A 23,013-nucleotide genomic window follows, 5' to 3' on the forward strand; every position below is an offset into this window, starting at 1 on the left:
ACTTATATTTCTGACTCATTAAATTCGACTATCATCACTTTGGTTGTAACGCCCTAAAATTTCTTTAAGGAATAAAATGGTAAAAAATTATTTTGAGAACTACTTAGATACTTTTTACGTGTTGTGGATTAAATTTTGATTATAGGATGAATAATTAATTCTTAGAAATTTGTTTGTGGAATATGAGTGGCTAAATTGAAATAATGAAATTGCACATCTCAAAAGTGAAAACAGTTGAAGCATTTGTGTAACACCCCAATTTTGGGGCTAAATTTTCGAAATTATAAAGTATTGGATTTAATTGGTATTTGGAAGAAATTGAGGATTAAATTGAAAAATTTCAAAGTTGGCAGACCGTTTTATAAAGTGTAGGAAATTCAGTGGCTAAACTCATAGTTTACCCATTTTTCTTTAGGAGAAAATATAAACCCCATTCTCCGTGTATTTTATACAAAAATGCTTTATTTTCTCTTCACCTCAACCCTCCTTTCAACTCCGATCTACTCATCCTCCGACCTCCGATCGACGAACCAAAACCACCATCGTGTTCTTGTCGATCGATGAACAAATCCCCTCAAACCTCTCATCGTGAATCACTACCGTTCATCGTTAATTTCAGTCGGAAGTATCATCGGTTTTAATTCAATTTCCGTTGGTTTTCCGTCGATTCACGTTGATTCGGCCATCTGTTTTTGACACCTCCCACACCATCGTGTTCCTTGCATTGTTCTGAGTCCACTAGTGATCTCCGTGTCTCTATCGTCGCCGGTGCGTGGAGGAGTAAGAAAGTCAAAGTTTTTGATGTTCCGGAATCGAGCTCTCTGCCGTTCAAAATTGTGAACCGATCTTGGTAAGTGTCTCAAAATGCCATAAAATAATTTTTAGAAATTTTTCTGGTATTTATAAGGGCTCCGAGAACACCGCATGTGCCCCACACGCCATCCCTGCGCCTGGGGATTATTCTGTACCGGTTAAAAGGAAAAAAAAGAACTCGGGTGCTAGTTTTGTAAATATTTTTAAAACGGTACCTAATATGTAATTAATTTCTGTTAGGATGATATTTGTGTAAAACCATTGACCGTCGTTGACCACTGTTGATCAGAACTTTGACAGGCGTTGACAGGCCATTGAATGACCGTTGACTTTTTCTGGATATACAAGCCATTGAACGGTCCGTTTCGGCAAATTCGAACCCGGTAAGCTGTTTTCCACTAATTTAACATCCGATTCGATCATTTTTTCGAAATTAAGTCTCGTTTTGTATGAAATTATATTGTTATATATTTGAGAAATTATTGGAAGTTGAATTAAAGATCGAGGACATTCGAATGGAAATTATATGGTTGATCAGTATGGCATGAAAATCGAGGTAATACATTATTACCTCTTTATGCTTTATGAAATATGTTGATAATGGATAAATGCATGGATATATATATATGATTGGTCTATTAAGCCTGTTTGATTATGGATGGATTCGAACCGAATACGGATTAAGTGATAAATTATGAAAATACCCTTATGTTGTATGATGACATGAATTATCCCTGAAGTTGATTAATAACTCTGAAAATGCATATTGATCTCATAAATTTACAGATGTGAATAAGAAATGCTAGTTTTGCTTAGAAAATTTGGATAACCGGTTTTTAACCCCAAGAGGGTTAATGCAAGATATTCGAAGTTTGTTAAAGAAATATTTCAAAATTAGAGAATGTTCGGGAACATAATTAATCATAAGATCGTTAAATTATATTTATTTTCGTTAAGAGTTAATATCAAAATTATTTGGTTAAGAAATTACGAAAATGCCCTTGAAAGGTAAAAATAGTTCGAGTTGACTATCAACGAGAAGGTACTTTGAGGGTTCATTTTTAACTCGATAAATTACAGAATTCATTATTAAAATCCTGTATTGGTATGGAAAATTCATGGTAACCGGTTGTAACATCTGAGAAGGCACTTGACCCGAAAATCTTTGAGTTATGAATAAATACATGAATAATAATTTTTCTAGGGTGATATTTTTTTAGAATAGTTTGAAGTGACTGATATAAATGATAAGTTTGAATTTAATAATATGTTTGGAGAGAAGGATAAGAATGAATTATTGTAATACACTGGATTTGTAAATTGACCAAAATACCCATATAATGGCAATGACCAAGAATATCACAAAACTCATAAATGATTGGATATCCTCAAGCTCTGAAATTAATGGAATAAAACTGAGCACTATAATGACCAAAATACCCTTATGGCCTAGACAAAGTAGATGTTTTGGATTAATGAAGGAATCTAAGTAAATCTGGGTGTTGTACTACCTTTAAAAAGTTATGGAAAACAACTTAAGTGAGCCGATCAACCCTAATGATATATCAATACCTGAACGACATAGATATCACTTGAATGAGCATTCGTCTTCTCAAGTTTGGCTCGATGATAATTTTGGAAGTATTCAACTCAGCTCAATTCTAGATCGCATTCTGTACTAAGAAGGGAATATTCATTAGACAAATCAACCATGAAGACCAAATTGATCTGAAGGGAAGTACAATATGTATATGAAATTCAGAAATGACTGAATTACTCTTGAAAACTCTGAAGTAACCGGGATAGACTTGATTGCTAAATGAATTAAGTAAACTTAATGACGGATAATTTAGTAAGTGATTGGATGAGTCTGGGAAGACCAATGAACTTGTATGATGTACGGTCTCTATGGGTTATGAACCAAGAATCAATTACATCATCAATTCTTGATATTGTTGTCATGTGGAAAGAAAGTAAAGATTATGGTGATACATGTTTGATTCCTTAAGGTATATTCAGTGATGATTCTGAAAATGGTCAATGGACAAGAATTGTTAGTATTAAAGAGTGGATACCCTGGAAGGGCATTGAATGGACTTGTTGATAAATCCGTAAAAATGTCATATTTGGGACCTTTTCACTTAAGTTATTGATTGTCTAAAAGCTCATATAGGATCATATAGATGCATTTAGGAGCATATAGTTACATGTAGTGGAATTCTGTTTGTCAAGGCATTTTTATTTTGTAATCAGTGCTGCTTTATGGGGAATGTGTTTTGTTTGATGATGTGCAGTATTTGGGAGCAATGATAAGAAAAAGGGAATTGCCATGACATAATGAGACTACTGAGAAAAATATGATTGCCGCGACAAATCGGACGACATTTCTGGGCAGAAAAATTCAAAGAAAATATTTTTAGTAAGAGCCAGCTGTCATGGCATAAAACATGATTTCTGCAATCAGTCATAAATGAGGGGCCAGTTACCATCTTTGCACCGACTCTCATATAAAAGGAATGAACTTTAGGGTACAAATGTAATTTTCACCCAAAACCCTAGGTTCATTCTCCCCTATAAATAGAAGATGAAGCCTAACTTTTTAAGGAGAATTGGAGATTTTTAGATAGCCGCCAAGAGCCTAAAAATTCGAAGAAAAAGTTCTCTATTTTTTTTCCGTCAATCGTTTTTGCCGTAGCATTCCTCCGTTGACAAGCTAGAGGGAGTGGCGAACTAGGCATCTGAGAGGAGCTAGATTGATGGGACAATTCGTGGTGGTTGAAGGAAGCTCCGAAAGTGCACGTCGAAGGCTTTTCCTCATTCCCTTTGCTCTTTGCTTTCATATTTATCTTTTGGGTTGTAACGAACGGATTAACTTGCTTTGTGCTTGCTTATTTCGAACCCCACCATGAACTAGTCCTATTTGGTGGGAGTTTATTTTGGATATTTAAGTTTTGCTTTAATGAATGGTTATTTTCTAAGTTATATTCTGTTTTGTTTATGAAGTTTAGCGCCTTAAGGTTGTAGGAGCTACGAGAGTAGTCGTTCCTTAGGAGATTACTTTGTGGTCGAGAGAATGTCTAGGTAGTACATCCTTAGTGTTCGAGAAAACTAGGGAGGAACCACATAAGCAAGGGGTTCTAGATAGTAACTAGGCCTAATCCACCTTAGAGATAAGGCTAGGATTTCATTCGACTAAAAAGAGTTGTGTATGAGCGATAGGTTAGATGTTAATGCTACCACAAAAAGGTATTGCCGAGACATATCCTGTTATCTGGACCAATAGGATCCCTGCAGTAGCTAACGCCAACTGATTTTGCCAAGGCATCTTCAATCTGTCGAGTTCCTTACTAGAGATAGCATAGGGTACCCTTAGTAAACTCTGCCGGGCAGAGAAGGCATATAAGTAAGACCATTCTGAGAAGTAGACTTAAATTTCCTAAGTAACTCCTATCACTCATTCCCATAGTAGCTTGTCGTGTGAGGAGTCTAAAGTCCTTATAAGCAAATCCAATATTTACAATTTATTTTGTCTTTACATTTTTATTTGTTTGCACTCAGCACAATTCAATTTTCCATAACATCTCAATCTGATACCATATTACCATCAGACAATTTCCACAACATCCATTCATTTTGTCACAACATTTTCATTTGCAAATAACATCACTAACTTTACTTAGTTTACATAATAAAGTGCTTTGATTGAACTTATCAATTTCCTCCAATCCCTGTGGAGACGATACTCACTCATTACTGTATTACTTGTTCGATTGTGTATACTTGCACATATTTCCATACCCATATATAGTACTCGCAAATAGCGAACAAGTTTTTAGCGTCGTTGCCAGGGATTGGCAACTAGAAGTTAATTTGTTTTGTCATAGCATTATTATTTTACTTTTTTATTTTTTTAGATAGTTTTACTTTTTATTTTCCTTATCTTTTTCAGGTTTTTCACGGTGTATGACCAGAAGAAATTCGGACGAGCCATTAGAACTGGTTGAACCTGAGATCGATAGGCTTTTTAGGCAAAGAAGACGTGCTCAACGTTCAAATATGTATCAAATCGGAAATCAAGGCATTGGTCATTAGGATGATCATAATGTCGAGGCAAATCTAAATGCTGGGAATGCAGCCCGACCTCGTGCCAGTCGTGATCACTTAAGCCCGATCTTAGATGGCTTAAATCCTGGAATTGTGGCACCAAAAATTCAGGCAACCCACTTCGAGCTCAAACCTGTCATGTTTAATATGCTGAACTCTATAGGGAAATTTGGGTGCATGCCAAATGAAGATGCCAGGCAGCACATTAGTAACTTCTTGGAGGTGTGCGATTCCTTTCGCCAACAAGGACTGCACGAAGATGTTTTGAGACTAAAGTTATTTCCTTATTCTCTACATGACCGAGCAAGGGCTTGGTTGAGTGGCATTCCAGTGGGTTCAATGGAGTCGTGGAATGTTTTGTGCAAAAAACATTTACTGCGGTATAATCTTCCGAACATGAACACCCAACTGAGGAACAACATTGATTATTTTCGTCAAGCTAATAATGAGTCGATGTATGAGTGTTGGGATCGATACAAAGGATTGCTCCGTAAATGTTCGAATCATGGTTTTCAAGATTAGGCGCAAGTGGTGATGTTCTACAATGGAGTTAATGCACCCACGAGGATGATGCTAGATGCCTCGGAAAATAGGACCTTACTTGACAAATCACCAGCAAAGGCATTTGACATTCTGGATAGGATTCCCACCAATGATTATCAGTTTCCATCCACAAGGCTTGGACTTGGGCGAAAATCACATGGAGGTTTCGAGCTAGACACTAAGGATTTGGTGTCCGCCCAACTTGCTGCTATCACCAATATGCTGAAGAATTTGCAAAGACCAAGCGAATGAGAGAAGTAAAGACAACCCATTCAGCATGTTTATTATGCCATGACAATCACAATGAGAATGACTGCCCGACCAATCAAGAATCCATTAATTATGTAGGCAACTTCAACCGAGGTAACAACAACCCCTATTCTAACACATATAATCTTGGATGGCGTCAACATCCAAACTTTTCGTGGGGAAACCAAGGAACCAACAATGCTCATCAACCAGTTTGGCAGCAGAATTTTAATGACTCCCAAGGTTTTCAATCGAATATTTCGTGGCATAATTCTAACAAGGGAGGGTCATCTTCATGCAACACCAATTTTTTAGAAGCCACGATGCAAGAGTTCATAGCAACAACGAAGACAATTATGCAAGACCATGCAACCTCCATCAAAAACCAAGGGGCTCTACTTTAGAGCCATAGTTTTTCGCTGAGGGCATTAGAGAATCAGGTTGGTCAAACTACCGCGACATTACAAGAACGATGACCAGGACATCTGCCGAGTGACACTGAAGTCACAAAACCTCATGGCAAAGAGCAATGTAGTGTGCTAACTCTATGAAGTGGTACACAAATTAATGTCGAAGATAAGTTTGGGGGAAGATCAAAGGATAATTCACCCCCAGAGACTGTACAAGCTGATCAAGAAGTGCTAGAAGAAGCACCAGAGGAAGAGGATAAGGATGAGAGTTCAACAAGTAAAGTGACTAAGAGAGCAAACAGAAATGCCAAGGAAAATTCTATTCCCACCCCGTCAGTATAGGAAGCAAGAGCCCCACCTCCTTTTCTGCAAAGTATAAAAAAACATAATTAGGATATTCAATTCAAAAAATTTGTTGAAATTCTGAGTCAACTTCTTTTCTAGAGGCTATGGAACAAATGCCTACATATGCTAAGTTCCTCAAGGAGATTATGACCAAGAAAAGAAATGCTAAGTAGTACGAGACAATTACCACGGCAAAAGAATTTTTCTCATCCTTAAGCAAGCTTCCACCGAAGAGACATGATCCGAGCAGTTTATCATCCCATGTTCGATGGGAGACAAATTTGTTGGGAAGGCACTATGTGACCTTGGCTCAAGCGTGAACTTGATGCCTAAGTCAATTTTTGTGAAGCTTGGGATAGGAAATGCAAGACCCACATCTGTCATCTTGCAATTAGTTGATCAATCACATGTGCGTCCTAAAGGGCAAATTGAAGATGTCATCGTACAGGTTGAGAAGTTCGTTTTTCCTGTTGATTTTCTGATTCTGGACTGTGAGGTCGATGCCACAGTACCCATCATCTTGGGGAGACCCTTCCTAGAAACTGGTCGTATTCTCATCGACTGCGAGAGGGGTGAGCTGACCATGAGAGTGGCCAATCAACATGTCACTGTGAATGTCTTTCGATCCCTCAAGTAAATAGATAATTCTGAAGAATGCCAAAGCATTTTAGAAGTGGATACAATAATCACGAAAGAAATAGATCAATTTTGCCAGGGCAACTTCATTCAGCTGGGACCTGACGAGGGGTTATTCGAAGACTTAAAGGCTGGAGAGACTAATAATTTTTCTATTGAGGAACAACATGCTAGCTTCCTCAAACCTAGCCCAGGTACGCATTTTGAACCTTTGAATTTTGAAGAGTTTGTTCCTCCTAAGCCCTCATTACAGCATACTCCTACCCTAGAACTTAAGAATTTGCCACAACATTTTAAATATACTTATCTGGGTAGTAATGAAACTTTGCCTGTGATTATTTTCTCTACCCTTACTCCTAACTAAGAATCTAGTTTGTTAAGTGTTTTGTCACAGCATAAGAGAGCGTTAGGATGGACGATAACAAATCTGAAGGAAATAAGTTCAACTATCTGCATGCACAAAATCCTGCTGGAAGAATGCCATGGCAAATCCATAGAGCCGCATCGAAGATTAAATCCAATCATGAATCAAGTCGTGAAGAAAGAGATTCTCAAATGGCTTGACACTGGAGTGATTTACCACATTTCGGATAGTTCTTGGGTGAGTCCCGTCCAATATGTGCCAAAGAAGGGGGGCACGACCGTGGTGGCAAGCGAAGACAACGAGTTGCTACCTACACACACAGTCACCGGGTGGCGAATCTGCATGGACTACCGCAAGCTCAATAAGGCCACCAAGAATGATCATTTCCCTTTACTGTTCATCGATCAAATACTGGATCGACTTGCTGTCAAGGCATTTTATTGTTTCTTGGATGGATACTCAGGGTATAATCAAGTTGCCATCGCACCAGAGAACCAAGAGAAGATAATGTTCACGTGTCCCTATGGAACTTATGCTTTTCGAAGAATGCCTTTTGGACTCTGTAATGCCCCGACAACTTTTCAGCGCTGCATGTAAGCCATATTTTCAGACATGGTTGAGGATTTTCTGGAAATTTTTATGGATGATTTTTCTGTTTCTGGCGACGACTTTCAAAAATGCCTCGGTAATTTGGAAAAGGTACTAAAGCGATGCGAGGAAGCCGATCTCGTGCTGAACTGGGAAAAATACCATTTCATGGTAACTGAAGGCATTGTTCTAGGCCATAAAATTTCTGCGAAGGGCATTGAGGTAGACAAAGCCAAGAGCAAGGTGATCGAGAAGCTACCCCCACCAACTTCTGTCAAGGCATTCCCTTGGACATGCCATCAAGACTTCTCCACAATATCCAAACCCTTGTGCACCCTACTTCAATAGAACCAACCGTTCGTGTTTGATCATAAATGCCATGGCGCATTCAAAGAGCTGAAGCAAAGACTTATCTCTGCACCAATCGTGGTTACCCCAGATTGGACGACACCATTTGAATTAATATGTGATGCAAGTGATTTTTCCATAGGACCGATGCTTGGGCAACGTATAGGTAAACTTTTTCATGTTATATATTATGCTAGTCGTACCTTGAATGAGGCAAAATTGAACTATACTACCACTGAGAAAGAATTACTTGTCGTGGTATTTGCATTTGATAAGTTTAGGCCGTACTTGATAGGAACCAAGGTCATAGTTCACACTGATCACTCAGTTATAAAATACTTAGTGAACAAGAAAGATGCCAAGCCTAGACTCATTAGGTGGATATTACTATTTCAAGAGTTCGACTTAAAGGTAGTTGATAGGAAAGGTACATAGAACCAAGTTGCAGACCATTTATTTAGGCTAGAAAACATTTCTGAATGCCATGACATTTTTGATGTTAAAGAAGAATTCCCCGATGAGAAAATTTTATATGCCACGATAATTCTGTGGTACGCTGACCTTGTTAAATTTCTTGTTAGTGGTGTTTTTCCTTATAAATTGAACAGCCAGGGCAAGAAGAAGTTTATGCATAAAGCCAAGTTCTATTTTTGGGATGAGCCGTACTTGTTTAAACAATGTATCTATCAAATGATTCAACGGTGTGTCCCCGAAGAGGAGCAACGCGATATCTTACACCATTGCCACATAGCACCCTGTGGAGGGAATTTTGGAGGTGCGAGGACTGCTGTCAAGGTCCTCCAATTAGGCTTCTACAGCCATCGCTATTTAAGGATGCCCACGAATTTTGCAAGGCCTACGACAGATGCCAGCGTACTGGGAACATTTCCAGACGACACGAAATGTCGTTGCAAAATATTTTGAAGATAGAGCTATTCGATGTTTGGGGCATCAATTTTATGGGACCGTTCTCATCTTCTTTTGGAAACTTATACATTTTACTCGCGGTGGACTACGTATCGAAGTGGGTTGAAGCGATTACAATACCAAGGAATGACTCGAAGACAGTTCTCAAGTTCCTTCACACGAACATTTTCACTCGATTTGGAGCACCAAGAGCCATTATCAGTGACGAGGGCACCCACTTTGACAACAAGCTAATTGCCAAGGCATTACAGAAATATGGAGTGCGACATAAAATTGCCACATCATATCACCCACAAAAAAATGGGCAAGCTGAAGTGTCCAACCATGAAGTCAAGCAGATTCTCGAGAAGGTGGTGAACCCCCGAAGGAAATGCTTATCCCCAAAACTCGATGAAGCACTCTAGGCATACCGGACGACATTTAAAACACCTTTGGGAATGTCGCCCTTCAAGATGGTATTTGGAAAAGCCTGCCACCATCCAGTTGAGCTAGAACATAAGGCATACTGGGCAATCAAGAAGCTGAACTTCGACACACAAACTAGCTGGGGAGAAACGTTTGATCGATCTGAATGAGATAGAAGAGTTTCAAGCACAAGCATATGAAAATGCGAAGCTCTACAAGGAAAAAATGAAGAAGTGGCATGACAAAATTATTTTGCCACGGCATTTTCATGTTGGACAGAAAGTGCTCCTGTTTAACTCTAGGCTCAAACTCTTCCCTAGCAAACTGAAGTCACGATAGTCGGGACCATTCTAAGTCCATCATGTTTACTCGTATGGCGCTGTGGATATCAAGAACATGGACGATGGGTCTGTCTTTAAAGTCAATGGCCAGCGCCTGAAGGCATACCAAGGAGTCCCACCATTGCGTGACAAGACTGCACTTTTCTTGCATGAAGTTGATACTGGCCCAACATCTTAAGGATGCCGTGACATTTTAGTTTTACTCCTGTGTATAAATAAATGGTTATTTTGTTAATATTTTTATTTAGTTTCCTTTTAATTTACTATTTTATTTTTATTTACAAGGTTAAGGTCTATCCAAATTTCAACCGTACCAGCATCGAATTCGGAACATTCTAGCCCCACACAATTATGAAAGCGCACATGTCGCACGACCGTCGCACCACCACAAACATGAAGTTGAGGTACCTTGCATTGCATTGCATTTCATAGCATGTAATCTAGTTTTAACTTAGTTTTTAGAAAGCATTGAGGACAATGCTTCTCTCAAGTTTGGGGGAGGTAGGGTTCCCCAAATCATTGCATGATAATATTAGTAGAATGAATATGCCATGACATTAGTAAGTGGTTGAATTGGTTTTCTGGAATAAATTAAGGATGCCCGATGATGATGAATTCTTGATGGCCAGGATTGAATGTACATGAATGTTGAGGATGATAGAACCAACTCTAGGACTTTCTTCTTTGAAACCTTTGAATACATGATTGTATGTTTTTCATGCTTAAGGAACTTAGAAATTTTTTATAAGAGAACTCTTGCATGTCTTGGCATAAACAATGAAAACCCCACTTTGTAAAAAAAATAAAGTTATGAATAAATGCTTCGACGTATCTGTATAGGGACACTCCGCTATGCTATAGCATTTCCTGGAAACTACAAATAAATAAATGAAAGCTATGGTATATGAGTGAATGAAAGTAGTCACGGGATGACTCTACCTTACTAGCTCAGGGGTGGAAGGTATGCTCCCTTTCACCTAGAGTATGGGATGGTATGTGTGATGGGCTTACTCCCCTCGTAGCAGTGTTTAAAAAATAAAAAAGGAAAAGAAAAAGAAAACAATGTGGGAGTAAAAATTGTAAATGTTGTGGCAAAACAAGAAAACTTGCATAGAAAATTTTTAGATTTGTTAAGCATGGACTGGATACAAACACGTACACACCCGCACAAAGAATATTGCCCTAGGGGACAGTACTTGATTTCTCAAACTAGTCTAGCATGTTGAAACCAAATGTTCTTAGGGCTGAAATTCTATCCCATATAATTATTCTGCTTCTGAACTTGCCATGATATTTTTATTTTGCTTAATATTATCCATTGCTTAAGGACAAGCAATAGCTTAAGTTTAGGGGTGTGATAACTCCGTAAAAATGTCATATTTGAGACCTTTTCACTTAAGTTATTGACTGTCTAAAAGCTCATATAGGATCATATAGATGCATTTAGGAGCATATAGTTGCATGTGGTGGAATTCTGTTTGCCGAGGCATTTTTGTTTTGTAATCAGTGCTGCTTTTTGGGGAAGGTGTTTTATTTGATGATGTGTAGGATTTGGGAGCAATGATAAGAAAAAGGGAATTGCCATGACATGATGAGACTACTGAGAAAAATATGATTGCCGCGTAACTCGGAAGACATTTTTGTGTAGAAAAAGTCGAAGAAGTTTTTTTTAGTAAGAGCTAGCTGTCATGGCATAAAACGTGATTTCTGCAATCAGCCATAAAGGAAGGGCCAGTTACCATCTTTGCACTGACTCTCACATAAAAGGGAACTTTAGGGTACTAATATAATTTTAACACAAAACCCTAGGTTCATTCTCCCCTATAAATAGAAGATGAAGCCTTACTTTTTAAGAAGACTTGGAGATTTTTAGACAGCTACCAAGAGCCTAAAATTTTGGAGAAAAAGTTCTCTCTTTTTTCCGTCAATCATTTTTGCCGTGGCATTCCTCCGTTGACAAGCTAGAGGGAGTGGCGAACTAGGCGTCCGAGAGGATCTAGATCGCTGGGACAATTCGTAGTGGCCGAGGGAAGCTCCGACAATGCACATCGAAGGCTTTTCCTCCTTCTCTTTGCTCTTTGCTTTTATATTTATCTTTTGGGTTGTAACGAACGGATTAACTTGCTTTGTGTTTTCTTATTTTGAACCCCACCATGAACTAATCCTATTTAGTGGGAGTTTATTTTGGATATTTAAGTTTTACTTTAATGAATGGTTATTTTTCTATGTTATATTTTGTTTTGTTTATGAAGCTTAGCACCTTAAGGTTGTAGGATCTACAAGAGTAACCATTCTTTAGGAGATTACTTAGTACTTGAGAGAATGTCTAGGTAGCAAATCCTTAGTGTTCGAGATAAACTAGGGAGGAACCACATAAGCAAGGGGTTCTAGATAGTAACTAGGCCTAATCTACCTTAGAGATTAGGCTAGGATTTTATTTGACTAAAAGGAATTGTGTATGAGAGATAGGTTAGATGTTAATGCTGCCGCAAAAAGGTATTGCCGAGACATATCCTGTTATCTATACCAATAGGATCCCTGCAGTAGCGAACGCCGACCGGTTTTGCCAAGACATCTTCAATCTATCGAGTTCCTTACTAGAGATATCATAGGATACCCTTAGTAAACTCTGTCAGGCAGAGAAGGCATAGAAGTAAGACCATTCTGAGAAGTAGACTTAAATTTCCTAAGTAACTCCTATCACTCATTCCCATAGTAGCTTGTCGTGTGAGGAGTCCAAAGTCCTTATAAGCAAATCCAATATTTACAGTTTATTTTGTCTTTACATTTTTATTTGTTTTCATTCATCACAATTCAATTTTCCATAACATCTCAATCTGCTACCATATTACCATCAGACAATTTCCACAACATCCATTCATTTTACCACAGCATTTTCATTTGCAAATAACATCACTAACTTTACTTAGGTGACATAGTAAAGCGCTTTGATTGAACTTATCAATTTCCTCCAATCCCTGTGGAGACGATACTCAATCATCACTGTATTACTTGTTCGATTGTGTATACTTGCACATATTTTCGCACCCATATATAGTACTCACAAATAGCGGACACTTGTCGACATGCATTAGTCTGGGAGTTGTGTAACTCAAGTAGTTTGATAATCCGATTGATCGACATAAATTGTAAATGTCTTGAATCTTCGTTTCTATATCTTCATCTCAAATCACTTCGGTCAGGTCTGAACACACAAGTAACGTTGAAGGATAAGATTCTGAATACCCCATTTGGTTCAATTAGACTAAAATCTTATGAATTCAAAGTATATTCCTGAATACCCGTGATTGTTTGGGTAATGGAATTACACTCAGTAAATCTGAATCTAGAATTATTATGTGTAAAGGTTCCTGAACGTTTTCCTGTTGCACATGAAAACATAGTGGAATTCTAAAGTATCAATCTGAAATGTGTGATTAGATCTGTTAGAAATCGATTCTTCAATAAGGTCTTGCTCTTGTAATTCGATCAAATTGCATAAGTTTTATGTTAACCATACTGATGACTATAAAATGTCTCTGAATAATACTTGGATTCTCTAGTGTGTTCCCTATATATTAATAAATTGTTTTATTGTTTTAACATGTGGTACACTAAAATCTATGGTTATTGTTTTATGGATGCACCGACTTAATGGTGATGGATTATGGATTTGTATCATGGTATAAATCATATCATGGAGATATTTATTTGTAAAGTACAACTCTGATCAAGCTGGAAAATTTTTATGGACCTAATGTGACTCTTAGGTAGGCTCTATAGCCCTGAGATCATTCTCGGGTAGGCCCTACGACCCTAAGATGTGTTCTTAGGTAGGCCCATGGCCCCGAACTTTCTTGGGTAGGCTCTCAGGCCCTGAGATGTTCCCTTAGGTTAACTCTTTATACGATGGTTTTAAACTATGAGTTTAAAAAGCTCTACTACAATATGATTTATGATATATACTGAACTATCATTTGATTAGTGTACCTATTATGATTTTATCGTATTGTTGGAACACACTAGACATCCTATTCGATCTTCTGAAAATGTGATACTATGAAATGTTTCTTATGAACTGAGATTCATGGCTTCTACTCAATGAACTACCAGTGGTACCCCAGCTTATCCCGACAATTGGTATACCTCTGATTCGATAAGGAAATTATATGGATTTCCATTTATCTACATGTCAAGTAGCATCATCTGGTAGTTTTGTATTACTGAGCTTTTCGAAGCTCACTCTGTTACTCACCATTGCAAGTTAAAAGAATCGTACCAGTGCATCTATCGACATCAGTAAAGAAGTTCTTATGGCGTTACTTGCAGAGTATGATACATGTGATTAGGGGGTATGTAATTGTATTTTGTTTTATATATGAGTCTGAAAATTTATTTTTTTAATACTGATAAATTTTATTTGGTACTCATAAATGATTTTATAAGTTTACATGTTTAAAGAAAAGTTTTAAATTTTTCGCTATTTTTACGGTGTGCTCCGGTGGCCCTAATATGATAACCCGGATCGGATCGGACTATCCGCATCGGTTACAATTTGACTCTTTAATGAATAATTGGCCTAAATATTTATGGAAGCTAGAACAAAAAATTAATTGAGGCCATTGGATTTAAGTGGGGGTTCCATCTTCATTTTGGGCCCTTGGATATATGGATAATAAGAGCTTTAGAATTAATGGAAAATATACATTATATGATGGTTTTAAATGAGGGAAAGATTAAAAAATGCTCATCTTCTTTCTCACCCCTACAAGTTATAACCAGTGGTGAGAGAAAGAGAGGTAAATCTCTCTTTATCTTTATTTTTCTCATATTTGAGTGGGATTTAGAGTTACCTTGTGAATGCAAAGTTGGTATTCTTCAAATTCTCTCTATGATAAGTACCTTGTTCAAGGTTTTATCTAGTGAGGGGAAATCCCTAGCAAGCTCCATATGGAATTCTAGAGAGAGTTTAGGGTTTAGAGTGAAAGCATTAAATAGAGTTTATACTAGTTAAGAAATTCATTCCCCTCTATTAATTTCAACTTAAATGTCGTTATTGTGTATATATGTATGTATATACGAATATATATACATATTTATGATATTGTTAGTGGTAAAGTGATTTACTGGTATATTGTGTATTGTGTATGTGTAATGCATTCATAGCTCCAAGAGAAGAAACGAATGTTGGAACCTCTAGAAACAAGAAGTAAGCTGAGAATTAAAAGTTATCTTTAGCCTTATTTTAGGTATTTTGGTATGTAAGTGTAAAGGTGAGTGCATTAGTTGTTTTGATATATGAATTGAGAAATTGGTGGGCTTGTGATAAGCCTTCCATGTATGTGAAATTACCACGGTGTTAAGGTATGAAAACCCATGTCTTTTGTGTTACGAATGAACCCTTGTGTAAAATGTGTTAAGCATGTGAAACCTCAAGTTCATGATCATAAAAGTATGATATTGAGATATTGTTACTTTTGTGGACTAATATGATGTTATTTAATATAAATTGCCCAAGTAAAATTATTAAAAGCATTAGAGTATAGTTGGCATATCAATGACTCTAGCAGTTGTATTGTGGTACATTCGTGTATATTATGGCACTTCAGTGCATTGTGGCACTTCGATGCATTTTGGCACTTCGATGCATTTTGTGGCACTTCAGTGCACCATGGGCATCCGTGTCATTTTCGACACATGTATCCTTGCTAGCTCTACTATGTTACTTCGGGCATTATATTGTGAATAAATCAAATTGAGAATATTAATCATGTTATTGCAAGCTAATGATAATAATGAATGATTATACAATATGGGCATGAGTTCTAACATATCTATGAAGTCGTTATCATATTTGATATATGTTCTTATATATCTTATTATTGTCTCACTAAGTGGACTTAACGTGTGTATGTTTCTTCACACGTAGGTATTTCAAAGGGGTCGTGATTAGTCTTAGATCACTACAATAGTGACAATGCAAATGGTCACTAAAAGCACTAAATTTAGAACTAAGATGCTTAGTGATAAAATTTTCAAGACGTCACTAATAACCCCGTCACTATTACATTAGTGACAATTATTATAAAAATTGTCAAAATTGTTCCTTTTTTTTACCATCTATTCAATAATTATAATAATTTTTTTGACACTAAAATATATTTTGTGACCATCAATATTGCCACACTAGGTATTTTTGTGACCAAATGTTTGATACTATTATCAATAGAAATTGTAATAAATTTATTCGACACTGAAAGTATATTTTGTGACCACCAATGTTATCACAATAAGTGTTTTTAGTGACTAAATGTTCGATACTATTAACAATAACTATGTCACTATTATATTATTAATGACTTTAATGAATTGTCACAATTACTTATATTTTTTTTTAATACGTTTTTTGACACATAAATATTAATAACAACGACGAAAAGTTAGACACTAATATCATCCTTATTAGTGACAAATATTTTATCACAACAACATAACTAAATTAATTAAAAAATTATTATGCAATCAATTATAGTAGATATTATATTTTTAGTTGTATCCATCTTCTTTAGGAATTTGCATTTCTATTATTGTCATCGATTATTTATTTTTCATTAACGATAGATGATGCGACATCTCCACATATTTATTTTTTGTATAATAATCGATATCTAATTTCAGATCAAGTACAACATGTATTGTATTATTTTTGTGATAAATTAACACAATACATGAGATAATCACACCTAAGACCTTCAGGGAAAGAGTGCAACGCCTAGCCACTGTGCTGAAAAAGAAATATATATTATTAACAAAAAAATAATATTTATGTTTCAAAATATTGTTGAAATTAATTTTATTTATTTTAATATATATATATAATATTAATTATTATTATAATAATTTAATTATTTTTATGATTTCTCATATAAAATACATTTGTGGAAGATAAATATAAAAAATAATTAGGTTTATTTTAAAATATAATCATATAAATATTAATATTTAAATTTAAAATAATACCAAACGTTCTTAAATTATATTTTTTTAAAAAAATAAAGTACTAATAATTAACTAGTATTTGCAAAATTCACATATATCTCTATAAAGATCATAAATTACATATAAAAATGCATCAATTATTTTGCAAAAAAACTAATCATAATTGAACATTAAATCACTCTATCAAAGCTTATAGTATCGTCGACCATTTATTTAGTTAATAAAAATAAAATTCATAATAATATAAAGCAATATATTTAAAAATGTTAAGATAATTTTGTTAATCATTTATTATTCATATAGTCATTGTACAATTTGGATTGTTATTGAAATTTAAAATTTTAAAATGTATACAATCTAAAATTGTTCAAATTAGAGCATAAGACTAACAACAAAATTTTACTATTTGACAAACTAGTTTATCTTAACAACAATTTTAATTATTATTGATGTCAATATTTATCACAACAAAAAGTAAAATATTAAATGAGAAACAACTTTATTGTCACAATAAATATCAAATAATATTGATCACTTTATATATCACCACTATCATATCATTTCTCACCAAGGAAATAATTGTGCCAATTTTCGTATTCTAATAGTGTCAAAAATTTTGTGACTTTGAAATTTGTATCACAATTATATACTTATAGGATAATTTAATTGTGAGAAAAATATAATCATTATAATTATTATTATAATAGTGACAAATAAATACATCACACTTATTTTTATTAACAGTTTCGTACAAAATTTTTGTCACTAAAAGTTTAATATTTATGACAAAATTACTAATAGTCACTATCAATTTGCCAGTAAAAACATTTACTCTTGTACTGATACTTGTGACGTAATTTAAGACTGTCACAAGTATGCCATTATAAAATGGTAAACTTACTAGTGAAAAAATTGTTATTGTCACAAGTATGAATAATAATAGTGGTCACTTACTATGTTTTAACTATTCCATCGTTTCTTGTTTAAAAAAAGTGGTGTCAATTCAAGCATTTTTTAATGACTAAATGAAAGTAGGACACAACTATTCACTTCAATAGTGATAAAAATTATTGTCGTAAATATAACAAAATATTTAAGTAATTTTAAGATTTTCTTTGAAAAACATTTTTGAGAATCGATTTTGTAAAATTACTCCCCCTTACTATAACACTTCTTCTCCCCCTTTTTGTTAAATCAAAAAGACACTAAAACATTTTTAAACAAGACTTTGAAAATTTAGCCAATTGATTTTAAATAAATATAGCTTAAGCTACGAAGATCACAATCAAGAGAAAGGTTATTCATAAATAAAGTGAAATAGTAAATTGGTCATATTTATCTAAAATGTAAATGATGCAAAAATTAATAAACCAATATAAATTCAATCAGAATATATAAATATAAGTATTTAAGTTCAAATATCCAAATCATCCAAAACAAGCTCAAACATCCAAAATAAAACAATCCAAAAGCATTCAAAATGTTTTAACAATGAGTCCTTAGTTGATCCAAGAAAACTAAAGCAAGGCAAGATCTAATCATCCAAGGGAGGATCAGGAGGAGGAGGATAATGTGCTCGCGTCTCAAGTGTGAGCTCATCGAAAGTTCGCGCGTCTCCCGTTGAAATTCCAATTGTTTAGCCCCCATAGCGGTTAAATGGGACTCTATGGATGCAAACCTTAGATCAAATGACTCCACAAACGATCGAAAGTAAGGAGACATTTGATCCTCTTTCTATGCTGGCTCGTCTTCAGGTATATGATCGTTGATATCTTGAAATAGCTATTGATGTTTTGGATCATTGTCTGCTGCCGGTGTCGGAGGAAGTGGAGCTCGTGAAGAACTAGCTCCCGGTGTTTGCTCAGTGGATCGAACCCAATGGTCACCTTTCTTTTTTCATCCCGGTTTCTTTAAGGAAGTGAGATTGATTTGGGTTTGGAGAGGGATGAGAATATCAAGCGAGACCTTAAGCCCGAGTTTGATAAACAAATTACTTAGGAGACAGCCGTAAACTAGAGTTTCTACATTTTTGGATGGGACAACGTTTACGATATCTATTAATTCACCAAAAATAATATGTGGCAAATTTATTTTCTTGTTATGTTGGATACAATGTATCCACCATAAATCTATAACTCTAAGAGAATATAACCTACCTTCTGATGGTCTAAACCACCAATAGATCATCAAGTGAAGAAAGCGCTCGTGATGAGTTCTTAGGGTACTTAAACTATCCTTAGATTTATAGGGTGTAGCCACGAATTCTTTTTCATTATCAAGACCCTCATTATCTAGTCCAAAATGGTGAGAGATAGTGTCAGAGTCAATAAAAATGAATTCACCTCAGATATAGGATTGAATTCCTACGGTTACGGTTTGATGCTCATTTTGGACATAGACCGTATTAGAGTAGAAGATACGACTAATTGGTGATAAACAATGAACTGAATTTGAAAATGTTTATCAAACTTCCAAGAACGAAGGATAGGAAGATATTCAAAGTTCATATCGATCATTGCTTGAATAGAGGGAATACGTTCTTCCCTAATTTTGTATAATTGAAAGGAATTAACGAACCTATGATAGAGTTCATCTCTACGACGACCAGGTTGGTTAAAGCAAGAGTTAAGAATGGTTAATTCGGGTTCGTTTAGATTTGGATTTTGTGGTGGATGAGGAATGGAGGTCGGTTTTACTTGAACGACTTGATGACGACCTAGGGCGTTTAGGATTACACATGTTCAAGAAATCGGAAAGATAAGGTAACCTGCAAATTTGAAACACATGTATGCAATATAATCAATCCCAAAACTCAAATGAGTCTGCAATATTCAAGGCTCTCTAAACCGAATCCTAAAGGGCAAAGTTTTGAAAACAATTTTTTTAAATCAATGTTTAAAAAAATTATAATATGTATAGTTTTCATAATATGATATAATTCAATCAAAAACAACAATTTTTTATTTCGAAAATTCTAAAACTTTTGAAAAAATTATGTGTTTTTGATGAAATTAGTTGTAAAATCTAGTTTTTAAACAGTATACAATCAATGCCCGATACTTAGTTCATCCTAGAACTAATCAAAACTAGTACTAAGTTCAAAGTCAATAAAACAGGGGTTTTAGAAAATATTACCTTGAAATTTCATATTGAGTGGAATGTAGTGATATTTTGCACGATTGAATGATCGCTAGCAGGTTTATGAGATGAAAGCTTGTTGAATTCTGACTTAAAACGTTGGATTTGAGAAATTTTTGAGAGTAGGGTGAGAGAGACAGGCGTACGATGTGAGAGAGTTTTGGTTAGGGGTTTTAAAATAAAGAAGAAATCAGGCATTTAAACCCAAAAACCCGATGGGTGTATCGATGCACAGCAGAGTGCATCGATGCACATTCAAGGAATACATCGGTGCATCTTCATGGTGTATCGATGCACATTCAAGGATGCATCGGTACACTCTTTAGTGTATTGATGCATTATGCAAAAAATGTCAAATCCATTTTTAAACACTTAAAATGCTAAATTAATTAGCTCTAGTGGTATTGGCAACTCATATATCAAAAATTAACTATGTTCAATCAAACAAATCTATCCTTAAACATTATTTGAACATATAATTAATTTTCACTAAGAATCATAAACTCCCCCTAACTAAATGCAAAGAATGGAATCAAAAGAGATATTTTTATAAGAATTTTTCAATTTTAATTAAAAGTGCTAAAATTATTTTAAACACTAAGTGAAGATAGGTCAGTTAAACCTAATTCTCTCCTAAGTGTCCAAAATCTTTCTTTATCTAAAGGTTTTGTAAAAATATCCGCTAATTGATGCAAAGTATAAACATATTCTAGAACTATATCTCCTTTAGTGACATGATCACTAATGAAATGATGTCTAATTTCAATGTGCTTAGTTCTAGAGTGTTGGATGGGATTTTTAGTGAGACAAATAGCACTAGTATTGCCACACTTGATAGGTATGGTACCTACTTCAATTCTATAATCTAAAAGTTGTTGTTTCATCCATAAAACTTGTTCACAACAACTACCGGCTGAAACATATTCTGCTACAGTGGTAGATAATGCAACACAATTTTGTTTCTTTGAAAACCATGAAATAAGCATATTTCCTAGGAATTGGCAAGTACTGGAGGTGCTTTTCCTATCTATTTTGCATCCTCCATAATCCGCATCAGAGAAGGCATGCAAGCTAAAGCTAGAGTCTCTAGGATACCAAAGTCCTAAACTAGGAGTGTCCTTAAGGTATCTAAAGATTCTCTTAAAAGATAGTAAATGTGATTCCTTAGGGCACGACTGAAATCTAGCACATAAGCAAACACTAAACATAATGTCCGGTCTACTTGCGGTTAGATAAAGCAACGAACCAATCATTGACCTATATAATTTAACATCAACACATTTACCTCATTTATCTTTGTCAAGATTTGTAGAATAGCTCATTGGAGTGACATGAGGCTTCCCATTTTCCAATCCAAATTTCTTGAGCATATCCTTGATGTATTTTGCTTGATTGATGAAGATGTCATCTTTTCTTTGCTTGATTTGGAGTCCCAAGAAAAATGAGAGCTCCCCCATCATGCTCATCTCAAATTCACTCTGCATTAGCTTAGAGAATTCTTGGCAAAGAGCATCATTAGTAGAACCAAATATTATATCATCAACATAAATTTGAACTACTAATAAATCTTTACCTTTTCTCTTTAAAAAAAAATGTAGTGTTAACATTCCCTTTTGAAAAACCTTTTTCAATTAAAAAATTTGACAATATTTCATACCAAGCTCTAGGAGTTTGTTTTAAACCATAAAGTGTTTTTGTCAGTTTAAAAACATGATCTGGAAATTTTGAATCTTCAAAACCTGGAGGTTGTTCCACATACACTTCTTCTTTTATAAAACCATTAAAAAATGCACTTTTAACTTCCATTTGATATAATTTAAATTCTTTTAAACATGCAAATGCTAATAACATTCTAATTGCTTCTATCCTAGCTACGGGAGCGTATATTTCATCAAAGTTTATTCCTTCTTCTTAAGTATAGCCTTGAGAAACAAGTCTAGCCTTGTTTCTCACTATATTACCACTTTCATCAAGCTTATTCCTAAATACCCATCTAGTACATACATTAAATTTATTACTAGGCCTTTCAACTAATGTTCATACTTCTCTCAAATTGATATAACTCTTCTTGCATAGCCATAATCCAATGTTCATCATTTAATGTTTCTTTAATATTCTTAGGCTCTATGCATGAGATAAATGCAACATAATTACATATATTTCTAAAGAAGATCGAGTTGTTACCCCTTTGGATAGATCACCTATAATCTCACCATCCTTGACATAGTTGTATTCTATTGGGTAAGAAACTTCCCTTTCTTCAATGGTTGGATTCTCGAGAACATCATGAGTTTCCTCATCTTTCACTTCTTCCTTTGATGATGGTTCTCCAACGTCATGTCTAACGTCATTTGTGTTTACAATACCTACATCATCATTCACACAAGAATCCTTCCTCGGAAGGGGATTATCATCAAAAACATGTATAGACTCTTTCACAACAAAAGTTCTTTTATTAAATACCTGATAAGCTTTAGAATTTAAGGAATAACCCAGAAAAATTCCTTTATCACTTTTAGCATCAAATTTGCCAAGATTTTCTTTATCGTTGTTTAAAAAAAATATTTACATCCAAAAGGATGAAAATAACTAATGTTAGGTTTTTTATTTTTGAAAAGTTCATATGGAGTTTTCTTCAAAATTGGCCTAATCATACTCGATTAATAACATAACAAGCGGTATTTGTAGCTTCAGCACAAAATTATTTTGGCAAATTATTTTCACAAAGCATGGTTCTAACCATTTCTTCTAAAGTTCGATTTTTCCTCTCAACAACTCCATTTTGTTGAGGGGTTCTAGGTGC

This window comes from Hibiscus syriacus, unplaced genomic scaffold (genome assembly GCF_006381635.1).
Source record: "Hibiscus syriacus cultivar Baekdansim isolate YM2019G1 unplaced genomic scaffold, ASM638163v2 tig00001713_pilon, whole genome shotgun sequence".
In the NCBI taxonomy this organism is placed as follows: Eukaryota; Viridiplantae; Streptophyta; class Magnoliopsida; order Malvales; family Malvaceae; genus Hibiscus; species Hibiscus syriacus.